The sequence below is a fragment of the Amyelois transitella genome, chromosome 28 (assembly GCF_032362555.1).
Source record: "Amyelois transitella isolate CPQ chromosome 28, ilAmyTran1.1, whole genome shotgun sequence".
Taxonomy (NCBI): domain Eukaryota; kingdom Metazoa; phylum Arthropoda; class Insecta; order Lepidoptera; family Pyralidae; genus Amyelois; species Amyelois transitella.
In genome coordinates, this window is record NC_083531.1 from 4,583,837 (window position 1) to 4,603,066 (window position 19,230).

The following is a 19,230-nucleotide window of genomic DNA, read 5'->3' on the forward strand; positions in this document are numbered from 1 at the left end:
TTGATTTGCGAAAATAGGCAAATCTTTTGATAAATATTACGTACAACAATTGATTAACTTGAAATCTTTATTAATTGATTTGAGGTGATAATTGAATTTTTCTTTTTGGAAAACTAAACTTACCTTAAAATCACTGAAACACGAATCAAATCCTTTGGCCACCTGTAATATAAAAAAATATATATTTTCTTTTTTATTTAACATCCACAGAAAATTCTTATCTCAATTCTATCATTAAGGCAAATAGCTCATTGTGGCCTATCAGTCTTTTCAAGATTTTAGGCTCTGTCTAGCCCTAAAAGGATATACAGGTTGACTTTTAATTCAACTGCATAAATTTAACTGTTAAGTGTACTCATCTAAAGGATATTTAAAAACATTAATAGAAATATATCAATTCATATTTCAGAAAGTACGTAAAAATATAAAAGTATCAAAATCCACGATCCTAAATACATAATTCATTCAGCTGAGCGATCTCGACAGCTGTGTACTTTACTTGATCTTGATACTAGAAAAAAAAATTATTTTTTCAGACATTTATTTACATGTTTAGTTTTAATTTCTTTTTGTAGTATTGGTCTTAAATAAACGTGTGACGTAGTTTTTGAGGGTTTTTTAAATGTGAAAATGATGACGTTTAATTTAAATAAAAATAGGCTCAAACGGCTCAGAAGCATGGGTATAGTCTATGTTTAAAAGGATGCAGTTGTTTTAAATGTCACCCTGTAGACGTAACCGTATGTATGTATGTGAGCGTCGCTAGCTAGCAAGAGAGCTTGCATAAAGAGACTCATGAATGTGGATGAAGCGAACAATGTATGCAGGGATGGTGGCAAGTGGGAAGATGTGGTCTCTTCCTACCCCTCCGGGAAAGAGAGGTGTTTTTTTATATGTGAACTTCCAGTATTTCCGAGATTGCTGGCTCTGACTACCCCGTAAGGGATAAAGACGTGATTATTTATGTACCTGTGTGTCTTAAGAAACAATTCGAATTGAAAACTTTCGCATACTTTTGTGATACTTTTATAAAGTTTTAATGAAAAATTGGCAGCTGAAAGTATTCCTGGACCGTTTGTGAAACATTTCGAGTTTTATTAACTTTTAATTTATGTTGAGAAGAGAAAGAAGAGCTTGGAGGTAACTTGAGATTCATCTCTGAAGGCGTCTGTGGCGCAGCGGTAGCGCGCTTGTCTGCGACACATACATACATACATATGGTCACGTCTATGTCCCTTGCGGGGCAGACAGAGCCAACAGTCTTGAAAAGACTGAATGATTGATGGAATTGAGATTTAAATAGTGACACGTTGCTAGCCCATCGCCTAAAAGAAGAACCCCAAGATTGTTAGCCTATCCCTTAGTCGCCTTTTACGACATCCATGGGAAAGAGATGGAGTGGTCCTATTCTTTTTTGTATTGGTGCCGGGAACCACACGGCACTATCGTGCCCTTATTACATTATCGTGCCCCCAAAGCTGACTCACTCAATTTTGAACTTGAAAGGGTCGTAAAATTGATTTCAATGCAAAATAATAGCGTAGAGATATACTAGCTCTTGCTCCGGGCTTTCTCTCGTGGGAATAACCAAAATTAGTAGAATATATAATAATATAATAATAAATAATATTAATTATATACGGGACAAATTACACTGATTGAGTTAGCCTCGAAGTAAGTTCGAGACTTGTGTTACGAGATACTAACTCAACGATACTATATTTTATAATAAATACTTATATATTATAGATAAACATCCAAGACCCAGGCCAATCGTAGAAAGTTCGTTTCTCATCATGCCCTGGCCGGGATTCGAACCCGGGACCCCCGGTGTCACAGACAAGCGCACTACCGCAGCGCCACAGAGGCCGAATAGAATAGATTTATTTTCAAAATTGGATACAAGGTATCACATATTGACGTCACATCGCTTAAATCTAATTATAACTACTAGGTCAAAAGTACCCGAAACCGCCGAGCTTGCATGAAGAGAATTATGAATGTGGATGAAGCGAAGGAAGTATGCAGAGATCGTGGCAAGTGGAAAGAGGTTGTCTCTGCCTACCTCTCCGGGAAAGAGGCGTGATTTTATGTATGTATGTATAACTACTACCGCTTCCGAAGCGCATGTGTAGATCAAACGGCGGAACAAACTACACTGAAGCATTTGCCCCGGACGTCAATTAACAAATATTAAATCTTAAAGTACATACATATAGTCACGTCTATATCTTTTGCGAAGTAGACAGTGCCAGCATTATTGAAAAGGCCGACAGTAAAAAAAGAAGTAACTAAATACTTTAGTGTAACATATATCTATGTGATACTAATAAACTTTTATTCATTCATTCATTCAAGTATCCCATGTTTGTAAGCCTTTCAATTAGTCGCCCTTTACGACAGCCATGGAGAGAGTGGACGGCCGGCCGGGAATCACACGGTACACCCAAATCAACTTTTCATAGACATACATATAATCACGTCTATATCCTTTGCGGGGAAGACAGATCCAACAGTCTTGTAAAGACTGATAGGCCACGTTCAGCTGTTTGGCTTAATGATAGAATTGAGATTCAAATAGTGACAGGTTGCTAGCCCATCGCCTTAAAAAGAATCCCAAGTTTGTAAGCCTATCCCTTAATCGCCTTTTACGACATTCATGGGAAAGAGATGGAGTGGTCCCATTCTTTTTTGTATTGGTGCCGGGAACCACACGGCACAAGATATGACTCTTAACATATAACCTACTATAAAAGTAAGTTAGGGTGGTTCTTCGAATATATATAAATAAATGAAAATATATATATATACATATATATTTGTGTACTAGAGGCCGCCCGCGACTTCGTCCGCATGGAAACCCTATCCATCCCGCGGAAACTCCGGGATAAAGAGTAGCCTATATGTTATTCTGGGTATTCAGCTACCTACATACCAAATTTCATCGTATTCGGTTCAGTAGTTTTTGCGTAAAAGAGTAACAAACATCCATACTGACATCCTGACATACTAACTTTCGCATTTATAATATTAGTAGGATTATATGTAGTAGATATATTGACTAAATCTGTAAAAAAATTAACAGTTTGCCGTTTGGTTTCCGTCATTTTAGAATTAAACCACTGCATATCTTTCCCATGGATGTCGTAAAAGGCGACTAAGAGGCGATGGGCTTGCAACTTGTCACTATTTGAATCTCAATTCCACCATAAATAGCCATCTGAACGTGGTCTTTCAGTCTTTTGAAGACCGTTGGGTCTGTCTACCCCGTAAGTAATATAGACGTGACTGTATGTATGTATGTATGTAACAAAAAAATTGTTCTCAATTGATTCATTCTACTCTTCATTGATAACAGATTTCTGTATAAAAAATTCAAATCATTCATATGACCTATAAAGTCTCTTTGGTTCATAAGATTCCTTTGGTAAAAATATCAGTGATTATTAGAAACATATTATAAAAAACAATAATAGGATTAACAATTAATTACCTGTCATATAATCCAACGGTTTTAACACAACACAAATAGTTAATTCCAACTCAATATTTTAAGATTTAATGTTAAGACTGCCATATTGCCTTTGGAACTATCGTCTGAATAAATTCATTTTAACACATATAATAACACAATTTTTATAAAAAAATGTCACCAAAAATCATAACCACTTAATGATTGAGTGTATTTATCGCGTATTTTTTGTATTATTTCCAAAAATTCCGACTGAAAATCGCTCACGAATATGAAACATGCGCGCGCCTCTGAATATCTTCATGTACTGCCAAACTCCAGTTCAATACCGCTAGACAGAGACGGATATACGTTAGAGGGAGACAAAACAACCAGTGTTACAACCCTTGCAAGGGAAAAATTTCAGTGTTTTCATATAATTTATTGTTGGTTGTGAAAAATAATTTGATATTTTGCTAAGATGTTTCGTTTTTTTTTATTTTTATTTTTTTTCGCGCGCGGATTTAGAGTATTAAAGATAATATTTTTTTGGTATTTACTTGTATCGGGGGATTTGAGGTTAGTTTTAAGCGGGATATGTACTAAATTTGTTTTACAATATTATACTTTTGTGAATAATCCTTTAGCAGCCTTTTATGACAATCATGGGATAGATACTGAGATTCAAATAGAACAAATTGTCACTATTAGAATCTCAATTCTATTATTAAGCCAAACAGCTGAACGTGGCCTTTCAGACTTTTCAAGACTGTTGGCTCTGTCTACCCCGGAAGGGATATAGACGTGATCATATTTATATGTATGTATTATTTTTAAAAGTACATTTTACGCAAACTTACATACATATATTATAAACTGTACGCTATTTCGTAGCAGTGCTACGGACAATGCTACGCCGTAGCGCTCCAGCTACGAGTTTGCTACGCCATAGTTGACATGAGAAATGAAACATCGACTTACTATAATTATACATACATACATTATAATCACGTCTATATCCCTTGCGGGGTAGACAGAGCCAACAGTCTTGGAAAGACCGAAAAGCCACGTTCAGCTGTATGGCTTAATGATGGAATTGAGATTCAAATAGTAACAGGTTGCTAGCCCGTCGCCTAAAAGAAAATTGCTGATTGTGACCTTTCAGTCTTTAGGAGACTGTTCTAATCAAAAGACTGTATTCTGATGCATTTAACAATTGAGTGTACTCATATTTATGTAATACTAGGGGCTGCCCGCGACTTCGTCCGCATGGAAACCCTATCAATCCCGCGGGAACTCCGGGATAAAAAGTAGCCTATAAACATATAGGCTACTTTTTATCCCGGAAATAATATAACAATTCTGGGTCTTCATGATTAGAAAAGAACTTTTTTTGATCGGCCTGGATCTTGGATATTTATTATAAAATAAAGTATCGTTGAGTTTGTATCTCGTAACTCAATCTGTGTAATACGTCCCGTATATATTTATTTAACTAAGCAGATACACATGGAGAGTGTGGAGGGAAAGGTCGGAGTGGGAAGACCTAGACGATCATATCTTGATCAAATTAAGGACGTCCTGGTAAAGGGTCAGGTCAAAAGTACCCGAAACCGCCGAGCTTGCATGAAGAGAGTTATGGATGTGGATGAAGCGAAGGAAATATGCAGAGATCGTGGCAAGTAGAAAGAGGTAGTCTCTGCCTACCCCTCCGGGAAAGAGGCGTGATTTTATGTATGTATGTATATTAATTTACACCCGCAACTTCTATCCTTAAGCCTAACAGCTGAACGTGGCCTTTCATCATACAAGCCTTTCAATACTGCTGGCTCTGTTTACCCCACAACCGATATAGACGTGATTATATAAATCTACACTAATATTATAAAGCTGAAGGGTTTTTTTTTTGAACGCACTAATCACAGGAACTACTGGTTCAAATTGAAAAATCGTTTGTGTTTTGAATAAACCATTTATCGAGGAAGGCTTTAGGCTGTATAACATCACGCTGCAACTATAAGGAGCGAAGAAATAATGGAAAATGTGAAAAAAAAAAAGGTGCAAATTTTTCATTCTTGAGGGCTTCAATGATGCCCAAAATAACTATTCCACGCGGACGAAGTCGCGGGCACAGCTAGTGTATGAATAAGATCTTAAAGAAGGCTTTGTCTTTTGTCTCTCGCGCTGCTCATTTGTCTTTTATAAGCCCCCATTTTGCTCATGCTTGGTTTCACAGATCAAAGAATGAAGTACATTATGAAATGTTAAAAAAAACCATATATTCATCTAATTACGTCTTTATGCCTTACGCTTATGATAAAGCCAACTGACTCTGAGACCACGTATACCTTTGACGGCCTCTGTGGCGCAGCGCTGGTGTGTTTGTCTGTGACACCGGTTCCGGGTTCAAATCCCGGCCACGGCATGATGAGAAACGTAATTACTCTGATCATCCTGGGTCTAGGATGTTTATCTATTAAGTATTTATTATAAAACATAGTATCGTTGAGTTAATATCTCGTAACACAAGTCTCGAACTTACTTCGAGATTAACTACATAACATAACATTTCATAAAATCACGTCCATATCCCTTGCGGGGTAGACAGAGCCAATAGTCATCAAAACACTGAAAGGCCACTTTCAACTGCTAAGCTAAATGATAGAATTGAGATTCAAACAGTGACAGGATGCTAGCCCATCGCCTAAAAGAGGTAATTTTTCATATCTCCTTGATTCACTGATCTCAGGTTAGGACGTCAGGTGACGTAGATTGAGCTAGACTCGATCTAGACTTGAAGTTTGTCCTAGATCAGTTTCTAAGGCATTAGGTTTACTAACTGGAATATTAAACGCTTTTAAACTGTGTGTAATATAATTTAGGGTCAGGTCAAGAGTACCTGAAACCGCTGAGCTTGCATGAAGAGAGTTATGTATGTGGATGAAGCGAAGGTAGTATGCAGAGATCGTGGCAAGTGGAAAGATGTCTCTGCCGACCCCTCCGGGAAAATGGCGTGATTATATGTATACCTATATGTATGTATTTAAACTGTGTTTAGTGAGACGGACTATGTTCCATTACTACCATGTTTCCTCCTGGCTGTAGTCCCGGTCGCATCCTCACCACTCTGGAGAGGAGCCCGGGGTGTGCCTTCGACCATGGATCCTGGATTGGGTGAGTCAGGTTTTGTACACGAAGCGACTCTCGCTTAATTCATTTGCAATAACTACAAACTATTTTTTCTTAAATTATTGCTGAAATTGTGTCGTGTGGTTCCCGGCGCCAATAAAAAAAGAAAAAGACCGCTCCTTCTCTTTCTCATGGATGTCGTTAGGGCGACTAAGGAATAGGCTTCGGATTCTTCTTTGAGGCGATAGGCTAGCAACCTATTCACTATTTGAATCTCAATTCTATCATCGAGCCAAACAGCTGAACGTGGTCTTTTCGGTCTTGAGACTGTAGGCTCTGTCTACCCCGTAAGGGATATAGACGTGATAATATGTGTATAATGTATTATTGAAATTTGAGATCTTTATATTTAATTTATATTTTTGACTTTACAATTTGAATATAATATTTTTAATAACAAAAATGGTCGAATCCCAATTTTAAAAGTGAATTTAAACCCATTTCATTCATTTGCCAAAAAGTACAGTCATGATCGAATTGAAAAAAGTACCAAATAAATTTAATAAAAAAAAACCAGAATGAACATTGTAATTGGAAACCGCTGATTTGGAAGGCCTAGACGAACGTACCTATAACGTGGCCTATACATACAGTCACGCCTATATCCCTTGCGGGGTAGACAGAGTCAACTATCTCGAAAAGACAGGTAGGCTACGTTCAGCTGTTTAGCTTAATGATAGAATTAAGATTCAAATAGTGCCAAGTTCTTTGCAATGTATCTTCCATTTTTCTACGACATTTTTCTTTATAGTGCCGTGTGGTTCCCGGCACCAATAAAAAAAAAGAATACGACCACTCCATCTCTTTCCCATGGAAGTCGTAAAAGGCGACTAAGAGATAGGCTTTTAAACTCGGGATTCTTCTTTTAGGGTGATGGGCTAGCAACCAGTCACTATTTGAATCTCAATTCTATCATTGAACCACTGAATATGGCCTATCCGTCTTGTCAAGACTGTTGGCTCTGTCTACCCCGCAATGGATATAGACGTGATTATATGTATGTAGGTATTTTTTTTTAATATAATACCACCGTTGGTAAAACACTCGGGAGACTAATAGGGAACCCCTTTTTAGTGATGCACTTTATTTTAATAAGCTTACGTGCGCGACTGTACCAGCCCCTAAAAAACACGAGGGTGCGGCGGTTTTGGGTGACTGACGGACACAGGGCCGAATCAAGGGGGGATTAAAACAATGAATTAATTTTAACTGAATTTTATTATATCTCTATGTGAGTTATATTACTTTATTGTTGTTTAATTATTTATTTTGAAATATTATTATTAAATCAAATTAAAATTAAAGCTAAAACTACTTATAAAAAGAAAGAAAAAAGATACTTACAAACTAATAAATTTCAAATTAAAACTAAAACTACTTATAAAAAGAAAGAAAAAAGATGTCTACAAACTAAAATTTAATTTATAAATTGTACAGTCCCTGCATAGCATCAACATGCGGGAGTGTTATCTCTATGTTAAAAGATGTTTAGATAATACCTACAGGTAATCTTCCTGATTTCAAATGACATTACAAATTTATATTTTCGAAAAGTTATAAATTACTAGCTATTCCCGCGACTTCGTCCGCGTGGAATAGTTATTTTGGGCATCGCTCCTAATAGTTGCAGCGTGATGTTATACCTATAGCCTAAATGCCTTCATCGATAAATGGTCTATTCAACACAAAAATACCGTGCCGTGTGGTTCCCGGCACCAGTACAAAAAATAATAGGACCACTCCATCTCTTTCCCATGGATTTCGTAAAAGGCGACTAAGGAATAGGCTTACAAACTTGGGATTCTTTTTTAGGCGATGGGCTAGCAACCTGTCACTATTTGAATCTCAATTCTATCAATAAGCCAAATACCTGAGCGTGGCTACCCCACAAGGGATATAGACGTGACCATATGTATGTATGTAATTCTTTTTGCATTTTTTTTACTTGTATGTATTTATGCATTTATTTGTAATGTATTTTTTTTTTCAGTATGCATGTGCACTTTATCGCACCACCAACTTGAAGATTTTCTGTTCGGTCAGCTATTGACTGGTAGAGAATGCCAAACGGCATTAAGTCAGTCCGCCTTTTGTAAATTTTTTTGGGTGCAATATATTCTTAAATAAATAATTAAACATATAATATAAATAAACATACATTTATGTTTAAAAAAATCTTCTATTAACAATGCCAAACATTTGGTGAAGCAACGTTAAAAATTAGTTGGAGACGCAGAGAATTTTTTTTTAAATAAAATAACAGTGTGATTTTTTTTTTCAATTTCGAATGAATTAAGTGGTACTTATTACATACCTGGCGCGCAGTTTTTGACATGTGACCACCCCGCGTCACCGGCTAAGCCAATTTGCGAGTAAATCTGCGTACACCAGCAGCACCTAACTCATAAAATCTTACAAATTAATGTGCTTTTGGTGTAATTGAATCAATGTTTATTATTTACTTTTTTGGTCACTTATTTTATAAATAAATCCCTACATATGTATGTATTGATTTGCACAATTTGGTTATATTTCAAGCTAAGTCGTGTAGTTCCCGGCACAAATAGGAAAAAAGAACAGGACCACTTCATCTCTTTCCCATGGATGACGTAAAAGGCGACTAAGGAATAGGCTTACAAACTTGGGATTCTTTTTTAAGCGTTGGGTTAGCAACCTGTCACTATTTGAATCTCAATTCTATCATTAAGTCAAACAGCTGAACGTGGCCTTTCAGTCTTTTCAAGACTGTTGGCTCTGTCTACCCCGCAAGGGATATGGACGTGATAATATGTACGTATGTATGTATTAAAGCTAAGTCTTAGATCCAATCTAATAATACTGAATGACATATCTATATGGCTTAATAATGGAATTGAGATTCAAAGATCACGCCGTGTGGTTACCGGCGCTGAAGAATAGGACCACTCCATAATTTACCCATGGATGTCGAAAAGGCAACTAAGGGAAAGGCTAATAAACATTGGATTGTTCTTATAGGTCCGACCACCAACGCGCTACATGTACTTATATGTTATTCACAAAAACTATTTAAAAGTACCCGAAACCGCCGAGCTTGCATAAAGAGAGTTATGAATGTGGATGAAGCGAAGGAAGTATGCAGGGATCGTGGCAAGTGGAAAGATGTAGTCTCTATCTACCCCTCCGGGAAAGAGGCGTGATTTTATGTAAGTATGTATGTACTAATTAAAAAAAGCAGTTTGTAGTGACTCGAAGGCGGAATAAGACAAAATTCTTGATTTAACTCCTTCTTGAGTTCCCGAATGTCATTATGTCTCAAATTACAGTCATCACGCACCCAGTGACAGAATATAAACATGTCTACTGACTTAGTGACCACTACAATTCTTCGACGTGACATTCTTCGTTTCAGCTTCATCAAATATGTTCAATCTTCTTGTTGGTCTCGTTCAGTTGTATGGCTTAATGCTGAAATAAGGATTCACATAGTGACAGGTTAGTTACCAATCGCTAAAAATCAGTTCGTCTGCGTCGTTTAGTTGATTTAATCATTTAGTGAAATCAATCACGCATTCAGTGACAGAATGAAAACATGTCTTTTAAGTTAGTGAGAGCTAGAACTAAAAGACATTTAACACTTAAAATAATGACATTTCCTCCATTCTTTCTTCAGTAGATTTAATCTTTCAGTGAAATCTATCACGCACCCAGTGACAGAATATAAACATGTCTACTGAGTTAGTGATTGCTAGAACTAAAAGACATTAAACACTTAGAATAATGACATTTTCTGCATTCTTTCTTCAGTAGATATTATCTTTCAGTGAAAGCTATCACGCACCCAGTGACAGAATATAAACATGTCTACTGAGTTAGTGATTGCTAGAACTAAAAGACATTAAACACTTATAATAATGACATATCCTCCATTCTTTCTTCAGTAGATATTATCTTTCAGTGAAAGCTATCACGCACCCTGTGACAGAATATAAACATATCTACTGAGTTAGTGATCGCTAGAACTAAAAGACATTGAACACTTAGAATAATGACATTTCCTCCATTCTTTCTTCAGTAGATTTAATCTTTCAGTGAAAGCTATCACGCACCCAGTGACAGAATATAAACATGTCTACTGAGTTAGTGATTGCTAGAACTAAAAGACATTAAACACTTAGAATAATGACATTTCCTCCATTGTTTCTTCAGTAGATATTATCTTTCAGTGAAAGCTATCACGCACCCAGTGACAGAATATAAACATGTCTACTGAGTTAGTGATTGCTAGAACTAAAAGACATTAAACACTTATAATAATGACATTTCCTCCATTCTTTCTTCAGTAGATATTATTTTTCAGTGAAAGCTATCACGCACCCAGTGACAGAATATAAACATGTCTACTGAGTTAGTGATTGCTATTGTCTCTTCAAACCATGACATTGGCAGAATCACCGAAAGTTCGGTGGAAGCCATAATATAGAAAAGAAAGAATAGTGATTGCTAGTACTAAAAGACATTAAACACTAAAAATAATGACATCTCCTCAATTTTTTCTTCAGTAGACTGTGTCTTTCAATAGAAGCTATCACGTACCCAGTGACAGAATATAAACATGTCTACTGAGTTAGTGACTGCTACAACTGAAAGACTACAAATAAGAGGCGCACTTAACGTACCTTTATTTTATTTCGGACGTTTCAAATCATGTTACAATGTTTCTGTTCACCGAGCGACTGAAAACCAGCGGGCTTTCGCTCTGTCTGCACGGCAGAATGTTCTTCCATAAAAAAAGTCAGTTATATTATCCTCTCGAACTCCGGCCGATCCTCTCAATTGCTGAATTACCTTCTGCTGTCATCACAAACCCAGTGACAGAATGTAAACATGTCTACTGAATTAGTGATTGTCACTGTTCTCTTTCTTTCTTCCGCTGACTTAGTCTTTCAGTACAAGCTATCTCATACCCAGTGACAGAATATATTTTACATGTCTACTGAGTTATGAGACAACTGTTACTGAAAGGCGCGCACCCGTTGTTCTAGTATTTTAATTATTATTACCAATTCTGCTGAAAGAAATCCTTTTAAATTATTAACAGGAACAAATATTTTATTTAGTTGCAACCTACAATTATCATTACAGAAAATCCAATGCGAAATCGACAAATATTAAACAAACAATAACACATTCACATACTATAGCTTTAACAAATAATGCTATTCTTAACTGATGATTGTTAATCTTCGGTTACAGTCATCACGCACCCAGTGACAGAATATACCTAAACATGTCTGCTGAGTTAGAGGCGACTGCAACGGACAGACACATTGTATTTTCTTGAAATCTTTCTGTGATGAAAGTATATCTTCGGATACAGTCATCACGCACCCAGTGATAGAATATAAACGTATCTACTGAGTTAGAGGCGACTGCAACGGACAGACACATTGTATTTTCTTGAAATCTTTCTGTGATGAAAGTATATCTTCGGATACAGTCATCACGCACCCAGTGATAGAATATAAACGTATCTACTGAGTTAGAAGCGACTGCAACGGACAGACACATTGTATTTTCTTGAAATCTTTCTGTGATGAAGGTATATCTTCAGCTTCATTCATCACGCACCCAGTGACAGAATATAAACATGTCCACTGAATTAATGACCACTATACTGAAAGATTTTAGACACTACTGAGAATAAAACCGCGTTGAAGAATAAAAACATGATGTTTTAAGAATAATTTCTTCTTGAAATCTTATTATTCCGCATAAATGCTGAAGTCTCCCACTACAGTCATCACGTACCCAGTGACAGAATATAAACGTGCCTACTGAAAAAGTGATCACTGCAAATGACAAACAAATTAATCGCCGCTTCGTTCCGTTGAAATTTTTGTAAACTTAGTATTTTAGTGAAAACTATCACGTACCTAGTGACAGAATATAAGCATGTCTACCGAGTTAGTAACTGTTGCAACTGCAAGACTTTAGACAATAAAAATAATGATATTTCCTCCATTTTTCCCTTAGTAGACTGTGTCTTTCAATAGAAGCTATCACACACCCAGTGACAGAATATAAACATGTCTACTGAGTTAGTGACTGCTTTAATTGATAGACAAATTTAAGTTAACAGCAGACCTCATGCTTTTTTGTCAGTCTATAGAAACTTTGCTTGCGCGATAAAGCGTTTTCGTTATTATCGCTCAATTTACTTCCTCCGCTGACTTAGTATTTCTATCAAAGCTATCACGCACCCAGTGACAGAATGTCACATGTCTACTGAGTTAGTGATTGCTTCAATTGAAAAACTGACAGCTGCAGTGTAGTTTGTTTCGTCGCTTCTTTTACACGTGCGCTTTGGAAGCGGTAGTAGTTATAATTTAGATTTAAGTGATCTGACGTCAATAAGTGAATTTTGAAAATAAATCTATTCTATTCTAAACAAATTTAGTGCCCGTTATCAAAAAAGATGAAATACTTACAATAATAAATTAATATTACTATTTTTAATCTATGCTCAATCGTAGCACTCTATGTTTCCAGTGACAGAACATAAAACATGCCTACTAAGATAATGAATGCTCTGACTAATCATCACAATATTCTTCTTATAATTTGACTGATGTAACACATAAAGCGTCTTTCTTCTCAGATTCTTCGTTTTCTTCAGTAGAAGCTATCACGCACCCAGTGACAGAATTTAAACGTGTCTACTGAGTTAGTGATCACTACAACATACATACATACATATAGTCACGTCTATATCCCTCACGGGGTAGACAGAGCCAATAGTCCCGAAAAGACTGAATGGACACGTTCAGCTGCTCGGTTTAATAATGGAATTGAGATCCAAATAGTGACAGGTTGCTAGCCCATCGCCTAAAAAAATTATCGCAATTTTATAAGCCTGTCCCTTAGTCGCCTTTTACGACATCCATGGGAACGAGGTGGAGTGGTTCTATTCTTTTTTTATATTGGTGCCGGGAACCACACGGCACATCACTACAACTGAAAGAATAAATGCAAGCAGTCATCATCATCATCATCGACGGCCTCTGTGGTATTTAAAACATAAATAAATAACGTCACAATTCACAACGGCCTCTGTGGCGCAGCGGTAGTACGCTTGTCTGTGACACCGGAGGTCCCAGGTTCGAATCCCGGCCAGGGCGTGATGAGGAAAGAACTTTTTCTGATTGGCCTGGGTCTTGGATGTTTATCTATATAAGTATTTATTATAACATAGTATCGTTGAGTTAGTATCTCGTAACACAAGTCTTGAACTTACGAGTACTTCGAGGCTAACTCAATCTGTGTTATTTGTCCCGTGTATATTTATTTATTTATTACAAGTGCTGTGTGGTTCCCGGCACCAATATATAAAAAGAATAGAACCACTCCACCTCATTCCCATGGATATCGTAAAAGGTGACTAAGGGATAGGCTTATAAACTTGTGATTCTTCTTTTAGGCGATAGGCTAGCAACCTGTCACTATTTGAATCTCAATTCTATCATCGAGCCAAAAAGCTGAACGTGGCCTGTCAGTCTTTTCAAGACCGTTGGCTCTGTTAAGCCCGCAAGGGATATAGACGTGACTATATGTATGTATGTATTTATTACAAGTATTAAACGCGCACGTAACGTACCTTTATTTTATCTCGGACGTTTCGAATCATGTTACAATGATCCCTTGCCACCGAGCGACTGAAAACCAGCGGGCTACTGCTCCGTCAACACAGCAGAATGTTCTTCTATCAAAAAAATCACTTACATTATCTTCTTGAATTCCGGCCGATCCACTCGAATGCTGAATTGTCTTCTGTTGTAGTCATCACGAACCCAGTGACAGAATATAAACATGTCTACTGAAGTTGTGATCACTACAACTGACAGACAAATTGACGTATTTAATATATCTTAATTATTTACTTATTTATTTATAATTTTATTAAACCGTAAAGGTACAATAGGTTAACATAATGCAAATCATCTTTCATTTGTAGACTAAATCTCTCAGTGAATGCTAGAACTGATACACTTATTATATAGACTTGTTACACAAAATAATATTAGTTAATTAATCCCTACAGCTCAACATGGCTTTTCACTCCTTCCAAGACTGTTGGCTCTGTCTACCCCACGAGGGATATAGACGTGATTATACATATACATATTTGTAAAGATATAAATCCCTTCATTTTCTTTCTTTCGTAGACTTAGTCTCTCAGTGAAAGCTATCACGAACCCAGTGACAGAATAAAAACATGTCTACTGAGTTAGTGACTGCTGTAACTGATAGACTTGTAGCCGGAGCGATATTACGGGCTCGACCGCCACAAAGGAAAGATCTTCCGCCAGGCTAGAAGTTATGCTTGGGGAGCCGCGGCTTCAACGATGTTATGTCGGATTTTGTATATTTGCTCCAATCCGTGAAATCTTTGCTTCCGCGATTTAGACTTCGCTGTTTTTGACTGATAGCGACGAAGCGTGATTTTGTTTTTGTGACTTGTGATGCATAGATGTCGCTACTGTTGGCTTTGTCTACCCCACAAGGGATATAGACATGATTATATGTATGTTAAACTATAAATGTCTTCATTTTCTTTCTTTCTTAGACTTAATCTTTCAGTGAAAGCTATCACGCACCCAGTGACAGAATAAAAACATGTCTACTGAGTTAGTGACTGCTACAACTGATAGACTTATTTTCTAGACTTATTACACAATTTTTTTTAAATAAATCTATGTATACACTAGAGGCCACCCGCGACTTCGTCCGCATGGAAACCTTATCAATCCCGCGGGAACTCTGGGATAAAAAGTAGCCTATGTATTCTGGGTCTTCAGCTACCTACATACCAAATTTCATGGTAATCGGTTCAGTAGTTTTTGCGTGAAAGAGTAACAAACATCCATACAAACTTTCGCCTTTATAATAGTAGTAGGATATGAACGTGGCCTTTCACACTTTTAAAAATAAGTCTTAAAAGTGGCTCTGTCTACCCTACAGGAGATATAGATGTGATTATATGTATGTAAAGATATAAATCTCTTCATTTTCTTCCTTTCGTAGACTTAGTCTCTCAGTGAAAGTTATCACGAACCCAGTGACGTTTGTTTGTTTGTTTGTTTTTGGTTTGGCGGCCTCTGTGACTCAGCGGTAGTACGCTTGTCTGTGACACCGGAGGTCCCGGGTTCGAATCCCGGTCAAGGCATGATGAGAAAAGATCTTTTTCTGATTGTCCTGGGTCTTGGATGCTTATCTATATAAGTATCCTACTACTATTTTAAAGGCGAAAGTTTGTATGGATGTTTGTTACTCTTTCACGCAAAAACTACTGAACCGATTACCATGAAATTTGGTATGTAGGTAGCTGAAGACCCAGAATAACACATAGGCTACTTTTTATCCCAGAGTTCCCGCGGGATTGATAGGGTTTCCATGCGGACGAAGTCGCGGGCGGCCTCTAGTTTATTATAAAATATAGTATCGTTGAGTTAGTATCTCGTAACACAAGTTTCGAACTTACTTCGAGGCTAACTCAATCAGTGTAATTTGTCCCGTATATATTTATATTTATTTATTATTTAGTGACAGAATATAAACATGACGTCTGCTGAGTTCATGAATGCTACAATTGGCGATCTTTACAACTATTTTCACTAAATAATTAATTAACTTATCCAAAAATAAATAAGTTTTATACTTAATTTGTAATAACTTACTGTATTTGTCGCAATAACTTCACGGCCACTTCTTCAAGTCAAGATTTAACATGCACTTTTTATTACAAAAGTTGTAAACACTTTAAATAATATTTAACTCACAAAATCCTTTTGCTTATTTGAAATAAGAATTCGGTTAACAGTCCATTAATAACTGAAGGGTTTTTAATAAAATCCTTCTATTTTAAACAAAAAGGGAAGAGATTTACTTAACGTGTAATTATTATTTACAATTTGGTAATGAAAGTAATTACCCATCAAATGGAGTCACATCAACTAATTACATAATTAAAATACAATGTGCCGTGTGGCTCCCGGCACCAATACAAAAAAGAATAGGACCGCTCCATCTCTTTCCCACGGATGTCGTAAAAGGCGACTAAGGGAAAGGCTTACAAACTTGGGATTCTTTTTTAGGCGATGGGCTAGCAACCTGTCACTATTTAAATCTCAATTCTATCACTAAGCCAAATAGCTGAGCGTGGCCTATCAGTTTTTTTAAGACTGGTGGCTCTGTCTTCCCCGCTAGGGATATAGACGTGATCATATGTATGTATGTATTTGGCACTAGATATTATGACGTATGTGATATAATTGATTTTAAACTTTCGTGTTGCATTATACATGCACACATATAATCACGTCTATAACCCTTGCGGGGTAGATAGAGCCAGCAGTGTTGAAATAACTGGTAGATCACGTTCAGCTGTTAGGCTTTATGATAGAATTGAGATTCAAATAGTGACAGGTTGCTAGCCCATCGGCCTAAAAAAGAATCCCAAGTTTGTAAGCCTATCCTTAGTCTTAGTCGCCTTTTACGAAATCCATAGGAAAGAGATGGAGTGGTCCTATTCTTTTTTGTATTGGTGTCGGGAATCACACGGCACTGCACGGCACCACATGTATGGATTATACATACACACATATAATCACGTCTATATCCCTTGCGGGGTAGATAGAGCCAGCAGTCTTGAAATGACCGGTAGACCACATTCAGCTGTTAGGCTTTATGATAGAATTGAGATTCAAATAGTGACAGGTTGCTAGCCCATCGGCTTAAAAAAGAATCCCAAGTTTGTAAGCCTATCCTTAGTCTTAGTCGCCTTTTACGAAATCCATGGGAAAGAGATGGAGTGGTCCTATTCTTTTTTGTATTGGTGTCGGGAACCACACGGCACTGCACGGCACCACATGTATGCATTATACATACACACATATAATCACGTCTATATCCCTTGCGGGGTAGATACAACCAGCAGTCTTAAAAAACTGGTAGAACACGTTCAGCTGTTAGGCTTTATGATACAATTGAGATTCAAATAGTGACAGGTTGCTAGCCCATCGCCTAGACTGCTGGCTCTGTCTACGCCGCAAGGGATAGACGTGCTTATATGTATGTACAAGTAAATTGGTCTATACTTACATGATTTTTCCACTGAAGTTTCGCGTTCTTGACCAGACCCAGGACTTCTACGAAATAATCTGCGATAATGTTGAACTGCAACATTTTATATTAAATTTAATTCAATACTTTTAACATTGGCACATTGAAACGTCAAATGAAAGTGCATTACTGTTTTCGCCCGTTTTATTCGAAAAATATTTGTACCTGCGTCAGATTATTGAAAAAAAAAATCTATTATTCACTAATTGCTATAATTAGGAATGGAGAAAGCGAAACCGGTTTGAAGGAATTTATAGATAAACTTGTTTTGCGATATGCAGGTAAAAAATTCCCGCGCATTCACACAGGTTGGGACCTTAGGTCAGTGTTGCCAACTAAACGTTTCGAACTACCTCCTGGCTTAAGTTTTGAAGGCCTCTGTGGCGGAGCGGTAATGCGTTTCCCTGTGTCACATTTGGTCCCGGGTTCGAATCCCGGCCAAGGCATGATGAGAAACGAATATTCTCTGATTGGCCGGGGTCTTGGATGTCTATCTTTATAATTATTTATTTTTGAATATAGTCACACATCATTTCGTAGAAGTCCTGAGTCCGGTCAAGAACGCGAAACTTCAGTGAAAAAATCAGGTTAGTATAGACCAATTTACTTGTACATACATATAATCACGTTTATCCCTTGAAGGGTAGACAAAGCCAGTCTAGGCGATGGTCTAGCAACCTGTCACTATTTGAATCTCAATTCTATCATTAAGGCTCTGTCTACCTCTCTCTCTGTCTAAAGGACATAGATGTGATGATATGTATGTATGTTGACAGAGTACGTCACCTTCTTTTATTCAGCGCAAATATTTTACTAATTTTGAGCATATTTCCAATAGTAATATACTAATATTAATTTTGGACCATATATTTATTTATTTATTGTTTTCAAAAAAATTGTAATAAAAAAATTCTCAGCTCGTTTTTTTTTTAAATACGTTGTATTTTAGTGCTTTTTAGAAATAACCGTTGGCAACCGTGCCTTCGCCACAAGACGTTATCGTCCGAAAAATTATTTATTTATTTAAAACTTTATTGAGCCTCAAAGGTACAATAGGTGGACTTAATGCTAATAGCATTATCTAAGGTTGACTAACTTTGTAAATAGCTAATAGATTAATAATCCGATGTCAATTGAAGAGTAAGAAAAAAAATACACAAATCTATACTAATATTATAAAGCTGAAGAGTTTGTTTGTTTGAACGCGCTAATTTTAGGAACTACTGGTTCAAATTTAAAAACTATTTTTGTGTTTAATAGACCATTTATTGAGGAAGGGTTTATGCTATTTATCATCACGCTGTAACTATTAGGAGCGAATAAATAATGAAAGATGTGAAAAAAAACGGGATAAATTTATCAATCCAGGGCTTCAATGATGCCCAAAATAACTTTTCCACGCGGACGAAGTCGCGGGCACAGCTTGTTTT

General features: G+C 36.8%; 1 protein-coding gene across 1 annotated transcript in view; it reads right to left on the reverse strand.

The window, feature by feature from the left end:
* Positions 1-3,748, reverse strand: part of LOC106139938 (lachesin) — an 88,546-nt gene extending 84,798 nt beyond the window's left edge. The window contains exons 1-2 of the mRNA XM_060952274.1: positions 3,494-3,748; positions 124-162 (exon numbers count right to left, since the gene is read on the reverse strand). The gene's annotated coding sequence lies outside the window, so the exon portion shown is untranslated. The remainder of the gene's footprint in view (positions 1-123; positions 163-3,493) is intronic.
* Positions 3,749-19,230: the final 15,482 nt, after the last annotated feature.